We start from the raw sequence: 11313 nt of genomic DNA on the forward strand, positions 1-11313 counted from the left end.
GACCTGGTGCCACCGGTCATGACGTAATAATGTTGGTGTTTTATTTATTGTGTTTTATTTTGAAAATTGACCGGAATGCTCTATGGCTTTTACTTTTTCACTTCCTGCCCTGATCGATCTGCTCTGTTGAAATTGACGCGGTTCAGCAACGGTTTGCGGCAAAAATAGAAATGCTACGGAATGATAGCGCTGCGGCACGGCGAGCCGCTCCTGGGACGTTGCTGAGACGTTCCGCAGCCGCGCCCTGTGGAAATGGTCTCATTGATTAGAGTGGAACCTATCTGCTGCGGTGACCGCGGCCAAGACGTGCCGCTGCCGTAACGTTGCCGTAACGCGTCCGGTGGAATCGAGCCTTCACTCATGGCCGATCAGTGTTCTTTCTGATTAGCACTTAATTGAGATCACCTGTCACGCACCCCTTTATAAAAGGTGAACACAAGGGTTTGGTTTACTTTTCGCATCGGCCTGTGTCAATCGAGGTTGAGTTTAGTGAGGGTTGAAAGTTTTCGATCTAGATTGCAGATCACTATTGTCACTTTATACAAACTGAAAGTATGCGTTGTTGCGTGTTTGTTTTTGTGGGCATTTGACTGAACAGCCCAGACAAATATTGCTACCAACATGGCACTTCGAAACAGACCACCGCAGTGAGTAAAAGTTATTTTCCTTTATTAAATGTTGACGTTTTTGGGCTGTCTCCTCAGACACAAGCCATCAGTATCCCTGCTCTTTGCACCTTGACATGCATGTCGCCGCTGTTTGTTAACCTAGCTTTGCTGATTTGTATCTTGTGATGTGTGTGTTTTTCTTAACAGGTGTTAGATGACTGACAAGATCTATGGGGGGGCCCCCTTTGGGCCCCCCCATACCAACTTAGTCTTCAAAGGAATCTAGTGCCATGGGACTCCAGTGTCTTCAAAACATCCTCGGAATACATGTGTATGAATGGTCCACCGAAGGGTTGATCTGGAAGCCACCACGGTCCACGCAGTAATCTGCTGCGTGGGCCGTAGTGGCTTCCAGAGCCATCTTTCGGTCTTAGCAGGCTACGGGTTTCTGAAGAAGCCTGCTTTACGTAGCATTGGAGTACAAATATTGTGCAAAATGCTCATGTAATTGCACTAGAACTAGTAACCTGTAGATTAGCTTAGTTTAACGTCATTCCGTGCTGTCTCTGTCAAATGTGGCTTACTTTAAGTCCACAAGGCCCTCTGGTAAACCACGTTGGAACACCCCTGGACAAGGTGATTAGTCACTGGGTGTGTGTGCTAAAGTTTTGTTCCATTTTTCACTAGTTGGTTAAGGTTTGGTAGAATTGTTTGGATGCTAGCGACGTGATGGCGTATGTACAAGAGCCTACCGTGGCCAGGCCACAGTTGCGACGGTCACGGCCAGATGGCCTAGTGTGAGTGCAACCTTGATTGCATTTGTATACTGTTTACCATTGGATGTTTATGCAATTTGGCTTAATTCATCCGCAGTTGAACAACAGACACTAAAATACACCAACATTCTACACTGCCTATCAAAAGAGACTTCTAAAACATATCTGCTAGAACAGTTCCTATACTTTTTGTATAATTTGGTCATGCTGCAAATTTACTTTTTGTAGTTGCTCCATATTAAGTTATTTGACAGCCTCACCTGCTAGAAAAGTCTATTAAAATCGGCTAAATATAATGAACTAAATTAATAGCCATGAAATGTTGTCACTCATACTAATGGCAAATACCCTCTTTCAGTTGGTGGTTCAACACTGATGTCTCTCTCTAGGCTTGAGGGAGAGCTCGCAAGTAAATTACACGAATGTCCTGGAGCAATTGGGAATACACTTTTATTTAGTCTACCTGACCAGGGACATCTTTGAACTATAGGTCACCTAACTCAAACTTTTCACTCTTGTTAGGTTGTCCTTTTCTCTTGTTTTAACCCGAAAGGGCTGAAATATCAACATTTCAGGTATTCTGTTTGGATAATGTGCAAAACTTGTGGCTTCACTAATAAAAAAAATTAACGAATATTTTTCTTAATGTGGTTAAACTATTTAAAGATTTGTATGCAAAATATTTCTGCTCAATTTGTGGTCAATGAAACTGAAATTTTTTAATGTGATAAAACACAACTATGGGTTAAAGGTATTTGCTTTGGGCATCTTTTGATATTTTTAGAATCTAGCTCCATTGCCGTTAGAAATGGTGTCTCCCAGTACTGCAAAGTGCTTCCACAAGTTTAAAAAAGAATGGGCAGAAAAGGAACTGCCAACTAAATCTATTTAACATGGGTAGAAAGTTTCCATGGAAGCTCTTGGCTGCTGGTTCCCAACACAGCTCCACTGTTAGCCTGTGACCTTGCGTTTAACTTTTTTCGACTTTTGGTGACTTTCACAAAAGAAATGAACTGGTTAATACAATAAACAAGACATTTCATGGTACCATTTTGAACTGTTTGTGGATATTGCATTAAATCCATATGCTTGAAACTTTTCAATAATGCATATCAACGAAACAATGGAATGAAATAAATAGTCCAAGCAATTTGTGGGACTTGACTGCTTTTACATTATTACTCATTTTGGGGGTTATTTCAGTCTCCAACCTGCAGGTCGTGCGAAGAATCATGTGAATGGGAATATTCTATAAATGTCTTGATATCATCTTTTGTCTCAACACTTCTGCTGCAGCCGCTGTTGAAGCGTATGAGTCCTTTGAGACCCCCTTTGATAAAAGGGGTTCTCAAATGTTGACCCTCAGTCACCTATTGCATCACTTCCTTTAGGGCTTCGGCCTCCTAATTGATCATTATAGTATAATTGAATGCCCTCTTTCATATATATACCTCCACCACTGGGACGTGGCAACAATTCTCCAAATCCATATGGGGGGATGCTTGTGGACAGTCACAGTAGGGGTGTATACTCGACATAAATAGGAAGCAAACTCATCTCACAAATTAGTAATGACATCTCACAAATATTTATTTCATAAATTGTTTCAATTTATAATAATCCAAAATCCGTTGGCTTTTTGTCGAGGGAATCCAGGGCGACGCTCACTTCCGGGTTGGCCAACATACGTCATCCCTCCACCACTCTACTGTAAAAACACATGTTCAAGTTGAATGAGAATAATAATAATAATTCTGCCATAGTATTTATTTAAGGGGGGGGGGGGGGGGGGATACAAGTCTTTTGGCCATTTGTAGTGTTGATCAGCAGAGAAATAATTTGTCCGCAAAGACGGTGACGTCGCTTAGCAACGGTAGACGCTGGGGTAGACAAGTCACCGGACTACTACCCATGCAAGTGAACGGAGCGTTCCACGGCATTGAGAAGACCCGTGTAATAAAGGCCTATAATATTTCTGTTTATGGCATAGATTTCTCCTCAGATTAGGCCAATAAACCAATGGTAAAATAAAAATAAAAACGCTCGATCAAAGGCCCGGCCCGAGTATAGTGGTGGGAAATATCGGCCCGACCCAGCCCGCGTCGGGCTCGGGCAGAGAATCTAAACACTGACTGGAACTACTTAGCAGGTGTCTGTAGGGCTATATCAGGAGTTAATGCACGCACTGCAGCCAATCAGAATCAGAGTATTCCCCCAGACCGTGGTCTAAACAATATTATTCACGAGTTATAAACAACCCCTACACATCAATATTAATGATAACCCTGTGGAAATTGCCATAAGTGAGAGACACAATTTCGCACCTTGAGCACACAGTTGGGTGACTCGTTTATTTAGTAAGAGAGAAACGGGAAATCAAAACGTGCTGAAGGTAAACAAATCCCGCATGGGCTCTGACGTCATGAGACGCTCGTAATCCTTAAAAGGGACAGCGATCCCTGAACCACCAAGACAGTAAACGACATGCCTAACACAATTGAAAGAACAACACATAACAAAATACTGTAGGTGAATTATGTTACACTCACTACAACCCATTAAATACGGTATGATTTCTAGATGTCATGGCAACGTCCGCTCGCGACACTGGACTTGCGATCGAGGCATCGACGCGGACGTTCATTCACAGCCAAAAACAAGAGAATAGATGGCTAGATAAAATAAACATCAAGACATACAATCCTAAAAAGAACAGATGAAGCAGCTACCCTTTTTTCCTTCGCGGTTTGCCTACAGAGCAGCGCACCTGCATTTAATATAGGCCTATCCGTGTATTGTCACAATTTCTCAGTATCAAAGGTGAAAGTAGAAACGGGTGGCCAAAAGCTGTCATATTGTTAGTTATCACAGACAATTATAAGTAGAAACGGGTGGCCAAAAGCTGTCATTTGTTAGTTATATCACAGACAATTTTCAACAATGAATGATCTGTACGGAGCTCCATAAGGGACATTAGGGAGAACGCTCCCGGACAGAACCTTAGTTAACTTTGGAAGTCATACTTAGTGACACGACAAATAGCCTACTTCCAATTGAAATACAAAATTTAGAAAATAGGCCTACGTGTCCCTGATCACGTTTCAATAGATTAAATAACGTGACAGTGTCACGTATTTTCGTGAGACCATACCCGTACTTCCATGAGTATACTTAAAGGAAGTATACTATCCGCACTATCTACTACGTTTTTTTTTCAGATGTGAGTGCTGTTCCAAATCGAGTGCTCCGTGGTGCACTAACCGGAAATTACGATCACGACTGCCACCGTGGCTACTCCCCCGCAATAAACATCCCGCTTTGAACGGTGAACTCTTTACGCCTAGCAGCTATAAAAACTACAAAATGACTCTATTAATGCAGGCTATGTGGAAAATGCGCCGACTTTGGCTCAGCCTGGCTCCGCCTCTTCCGCTACGTAGCTAAGATGGCTGCCGTTGAGTACGGGGAGTGTCCTTCGATCCACACTTCAGGATTAGCCCGTTTTGAGTACGGCATCCGGGTCCTTGAAGTATACTTATTTTCGCCGGATCTTACTCAAATTTTGGCTAGTAAGTACGGACAGTACGGGTATTGGAACACGGCACAGGTTCGAGCGTGTGCATGGGTTGTATTGCGTGTGTCTCACGCCGAATGCATGAGACATGAGAGCCCTGTACTTACGTGACACAAACCAGCACCGCAAACGTTCTCTCCCGCTTGAGATTACGTCTTTCTTTATAGGTTCATGGGTCTGATTCGCCGATTTCCCATGCTGATATCCCCGAAGATTCTCGGGCATCTTCGACAATTTGGCTATAGATTGTCTCATTACACGCTAAATAATATAATTATAGCCTAATTATATATATAGCCTATACATATATATAGGCAATATATATAATTAGGCAATATATATATATATATACATATAGCATTTGTGGTTTTGGCATAAACATAACTAGGGTGCACTGTAGGCCTACTATCTGCGCACACCCTTTCTGAAGCCTCTCTCGCTCTCTCTCTCTCTCTCTCTCTCTCTGTCCCTCCCTCTCTCTCTTTCTCTCTCGTACCGTTTTGTGGAGCACGTTAATTGTCTTAGAACACTCCCATTCAGAATGCATTGGTTTACATTTCGTTCTGTGTAACACGCAAAAAGTCGGACTATCGTGCTCTGGAACACGCTTCAATAGATTAACGTTCGTGCGCAGGAGCACGCAATCGCGTGATACCGGGTTGGTGTGTGTGTGTGCCCTTGCACACAGGACAGCTCAGTTGGTGTGTGTGTTTGTGTGTATGTGTGTGTGTGTGTGTGTGTGTGTGTGTTTGTTTCAGTGTGTGTTATGAGCATGATGTCACCCCTCAAGCACGTCGCATTTGACTGGACGCTGATTTAAATCCCCCGAAACCCTATTAACACACTCTTCATCGACTCTAATCGCTGTGTAATCGGTGAGGACCGAGAACCCTTCTGCCACCGGCCCAAGGAAAGGGGATGTTTATGTCAGATAACAACTCAGCTAGAACAATCAGAGTGGGGGACAACCCCATAACTTCAATAGGCTTTTCCTTCTGACCTTTGTCTTAGCCAAGGACAGAGGAAATGTCCTCTATCATTTTCTAACAACAACAGGCCTATTCCTCAACACATGTACACTATGTTGTGTGGTGCCGGCTGTGCTGTGTTTGTGATGAGATGGATGCTTTTCCTGCCAATCCCTCCAGAGCTTCCGTCTAAAGGAGCTGCCAGAGAGAGATCATGAAGCTCTGGCTCATATTCCAGGAGTCAAAATACCCTTCTCCTACGTCTGGAGTACCCCATGTCGAGAGTTTTCAATTACTGTCTGTCAGAGTGGCTGTACGTGACCCTTTTTCCGAGTGCTAAATCCCAAATCCATCCCTTATCTCCCAGATTAAGCCCATGTTAGGTTTAAACCCTAACGATGACATCACCCTGGTAGAGCGGGCGGGGGATTCCCCCACTGTGTGAGACCCGGGGAGTACAGGCAGGCAGAGCCTTAACAGCACGTCCACGTGGTACCGGGGCGGAGGTTGGCGTTAATATCTGAGCTTACTCTCTAAATGTTTCTCCTTTCGTTTTGGACTTTAATTGATGGAGCAACATGCACAGATGTTCAGAATGCACCATTTGTTCTTTGCTCAATGGCCGCTCTCATTCCAATCTAAATTGCTTGCACCCCTTGGCCTTGGGAAGCGGTGTGAATAGAGCACGACCGCCCGGCATCTTTGCTTTCATTCTGTCTCCCTTCCGTGGTTGTTAGTGAGTTTGCTGTCGATCATTATTTATTTTTGCTTGGTTACAGGCTGCATTCTCTGCCTCAAAGCTGCGTCTGAAGTCAACCAGCATTCCAGTTCTCTTTGAAAGGAATAAGTAAGGATGATGTTCATGTCAGGGTCCTGCATCACCCTGTCAGGGTTCATTTAATCATTAAGACCGGCTCACTGTACATTTATCCCACTTATTACATAGCAACTTACTGAAGAGATCAATCATTTGACTGAATGTACAAGTTACATACATAACAACATCAAGTATAAGATCAGAATTGTTTCCATAGCAATGGTCTGTTATTCATAGATGCATTCTGCTATTTAGCCAGTATAGCAGAATTTAGAAGAAGACAGTCATTTACCAATCAGAATCTAGTATTCAACAAAGCTGTGTTCTAATAATATATGCATAATATAATCTTATAATCGTAAAAATATATCTTATGTAATAAAAAATACATATAAGAAATATGAAAACAAGAAAAATATCTGTATCAGAATATCAGAAAACCTGTAAACGTTGATTGGCCACTGCATTGAAATCTTTATTAAAACCGTTCACATATGTAGCGTTCTGGCCTTTGCGTGGTGGCTACCTTACGGTACATGAACAATCCAAGCAAACGTTCCTTAATGTAGGGAAACCTAAACAATGCATCGGATGCAGAAGAATACATAAGCAGCTAGTCTAGCTATGCAGAGATCGTACTGCTAAAATAATGAGCCCCATGGCATGTCCATCCAAATAACAGCTGATGTCAAAACCTTCCATTGTTTGGCAAGATGCCCCATAATCTGCAGAGGGCGTCTGTGGAGAGAATTAGTCGGGGTGCAGCTGATGGTATGTTTTGACCAAGGCAGCCAATAGGGGACTGGTGGCGTATTGGTCGTGTTTGTCATACCAGTCCAGGAGTAAGTACACCTCCTTTGTCTTCCCTCTCTATCTGATTCTCTATATTTGCTGTTGGACACGCCGGTAGCTACTGTCATGTGTCCAAAGGCCTATTGCCAAGTGGTCCCAGATTGTGTTTCTAAATAGTGTGTCTAGAGGTGTAGGCCGGGGGGATGGCTGTCGTGTGTGTCTACTAGCGTGGGGGGCTGGGGGGGGGGGGGGGGGGGGGGGGCCTTCCACCTCTCCCAGCCGGCTTCACCTCCCCGGAGAGCCTATTTATGCCCCCCCCCCAGCCCCCCTCCTGTGAGTCTCATTGTCACGGCCTCTCATGCTGTTCAGTGAGCAGTAATTAATGAGAAGGCACAGCCAAGGCCCTGGAAACGGAATGGCGGGACAGAAGAAGCCCAGGTAATTGCCACTTATGACTCAATCTATCATGTTAGATCGTTTTTAAGGAGAAATAAAATTAATGTAACGTGGAGGGACAAAATAAATAAATTCCTCCCATTTTTTGGCAAAGCGGGGGGACCTTTGGAAATGTCAGTCGGGTGTTTGGACAGCTCTGTTCCTGTTGGTGCCTCGGCCTTGTGTGGTGTAATTACCCAAGTACATTACACGGTGTTTTCACACCTTTTAATGCTGGCCATTGTGCTGGGCCAAGGAGTGAATGTGCGTGGGTGGGTGTGTGTGTGTGTGTGTGTGTGTGTGTGTGTGTGTGTGTGTGTGTGTGTGTGTGTGTGTGTGTGTGTGTGTGTGTGTGTGTGTGTGTGTGTGTGTGTGATTAAGCAATCACTTCAAGATGCTGCAGCAGACATAGCACTAGTGTTGTCGTCCATTATAGCGCCATCGTTTCCTATATCGTTACCCATATACACCAGAGCGTCTCCCTTTGGCGCCCGTCTCGACCAGAGGTTCGGTCCGCCTCAACACTCACGATGATCTCACCTCCTGTCTGGCTCCGCCTCCAACGGAAGGGATTTCATTCACAACATTCACCCATTTACACGCATGTGTGTGTGTGTGTGTGTGTGTGTGTGTGTGTGTGTGTGTGTGTGTGTGTGTGTGTGTGTGTGCTGTCTAAGAACCAGGGGAGATCATCACTGTAAGTTGAGGTTCTTCTTTCCATTCTAAAAAGCTGCAGTGCAAAAGTGCTCAAGGTTTTTACGAATTTGAAGGAAAGGTCAGGGCTGGAAAGACTTATGATAATAATCATGATGTGGTTTGGAATAATAAAGGGAATTTCCCATAATGTTGACATTTAAAGTATATATTTGTGAATTACAAAATGTTTGATTATTTTATGATGAAAGCAGTCCACCTGAGAGTCATATGGTAATTTAAGCCATGGTAAAACTAGTTTTTCTATTATTTGACAGCTCCAATTCCTATTTTGAGTATTATAATGGCATATCTTCTCATCCTAATTCATTCAGACTAAAATAACTGGGCATCATGAGGAGTCAGTATCTCCTCTTTGATAACGACAATACAAAGATAATAAACAATATTATTGAATTCATTCCATCCCGTATCCCCTATGTTCTGTATAAATCAGGCAGTGAATTAACTTCATTTTGTCAACGTTTCTTCCAATTTATATCAAAGAGGACAAGTCTATCTATCCTATAGTCTGACAGTTTGAAACGCGCCCCACGAGGGTATCACCAAATTAGAATTATTTTTCATTGGTACAATTCATCGCTGTTCTTAAATATGCTAATGTGACATTCAGATCAAGCGGCTTCTTTGATGTTCAGCAGAGATTAGAGACTCAACTGTGTTTCCTTTTGAAGCCTCTTTAGGGGGGCGAGAGAGAGAGACAGAGAGAGAGAGAGAGAGATAGAGAGAGAGAGAGAGAGAGAGAGAGAGAGAGAGAGAGAGAGAGAGAGAGAGAGAGAGAGAGAGAGAGAGAGAGAGAGAGAGACAGAGACAGAGACAGAGAGAGAGAGAGCAGCCGGCCTACAGGGAATGCAAGGGGTTAATCTCAATAAAGGGCTGAGCATGGAGCCTTACGGAAAGTCACATGGTGTATGCTGGGAAGGGGTTGGAGTTTCAAAAGGGGAGGGAGGGAGGGGCAGAGGGAGTAAAGAGAGGGAGGGGACGCTGGGCAATGCTAAGGATGTGAAGGGGGTGGTGACTGAGGCGTGTTGCCGTAGAAACAGAATCCTTGGTTGGCCGGTGGGAAGTCAGAGGCGTTAACTGCAGCGAGATGCTGGGGAGTGACTCACGATGGGGGCACACACTCTGAATTCTAATGGAGAACAGACACACACACACACACACACACACACACACACACACACACACACACACACACACACACACACACACACACACACACACACACCTTGGTGGGTTATTTTAGCCATCGCCTCATGCTGTTCTTATTCTCTTTATAGACTGTAATGTTCTCTTCCTCTGGTTCATATTTAATGAATATGAATGTGCTGTGTGACTCCGCGTCAGATACATCAATAATTTATTGAGGCCAAGAAGAATCCATTGCCATATTCCTTGGTTGAACCAATGAAATGTCTTGATACATGATACAGTTTCCATTAGGATGATACAAGCCGTGCAATTAGTGGCATTACATCTACACTGCATTGAAACCTCTTCAAGGCAACTCAATAAATAGAATGTGTTAACTGTGTTCAATACCATTATTGAATTAACAACTCCTTCCTTTCTTTCCCTGGAGTGTTGTGTGGCTACATAACAGCTGGAACAGGCTAAATTAATGACTATGTTAATGACTTCAAATAGATTGAAGTGAAGGCCCTCATTTTTCCATCCTGAATCTCAATCTTAATTGTGTTATGTTGTAATGAGCAGTGCTGTGTGTCTGCTAAAGGTATTTGTTAAGATTTATCTCCTGACATCTTATGCATGTATACGACAGATGCCATTTGGGACTCAACAGTCAAATGCAGGAAGAATTAAATTATAAATTATATATGAATGTTCAATAACAATATGTGATCTATCTATATTTAGGCTACACATAGACGTTTGACAACAATATTTGATTTGAACATGTACAATTATTTTTTTCCGGTTTGTACAGTGTGTCCTCTTTAAACATGAATGTATGTGGAGAGTCGTCCATCGGTCCCATCAGGGTGCTATGGTGTTGAAACACCTCAGAGATGTGAGACCCTCTACCCCCCGGTGCAAAACCCCTCGACTGGTGGATCTCGCGCCACGGCTGCCTTCCCTGTCAGGCCAACATGGACAATTTCATTCCTTATTGTTTTGTGAAAAACCGGAAGCAACCAGAGAGAGTGAGAGAAAAAAAAATGGCAGGGCTCTATGACGTTTTCCCGGTCACCTCACACGACAACGCTACCACGTGGTCTCTGACCGGCCAATAACGAGAGAACTCTTCAACGGACGCGTTGCTCAGTGGTCAGCAAAGCAATGGAGCTGGCCAATGAGCAGGATTTGTTTTTGCCTTTTTTTTTCTTTGTTGTTTACTTCATGTTCCCTGTGACGATGAGTCATTTCATTTTTGGGAAAGAATAAACCCGACTTGTATCCCAGAGTGAGTCCTACATTGTACTCCTCAGGTCAACCGACTGTCAAACTAAAGTCTCTGGCGTGCTTCTCTGCATTATGCAAGAAAAAAGGCTACCACTCTCAAACTATAGGCTTACTACTCTCTATCCTAATCCTTTTTCTGTATGTAGATAGTTAATTTATGACTATCTATCTATTCATGACTATGTTTATTCAGCTATATAAATTA

The sequence above is a fragment of the Gadus macrocephalus genome, chromosome 13 (assembly GCF_031168955.1).
Source record: "Gadus macrocephalus chromosome 13, ASM3116895v1".
Lineage (NCBI taxonomy): Eukaryota > Metazoa > Chordata > Actinopteri > Gadiformes > Gadidae > Gadus > Gadus macrocephalus.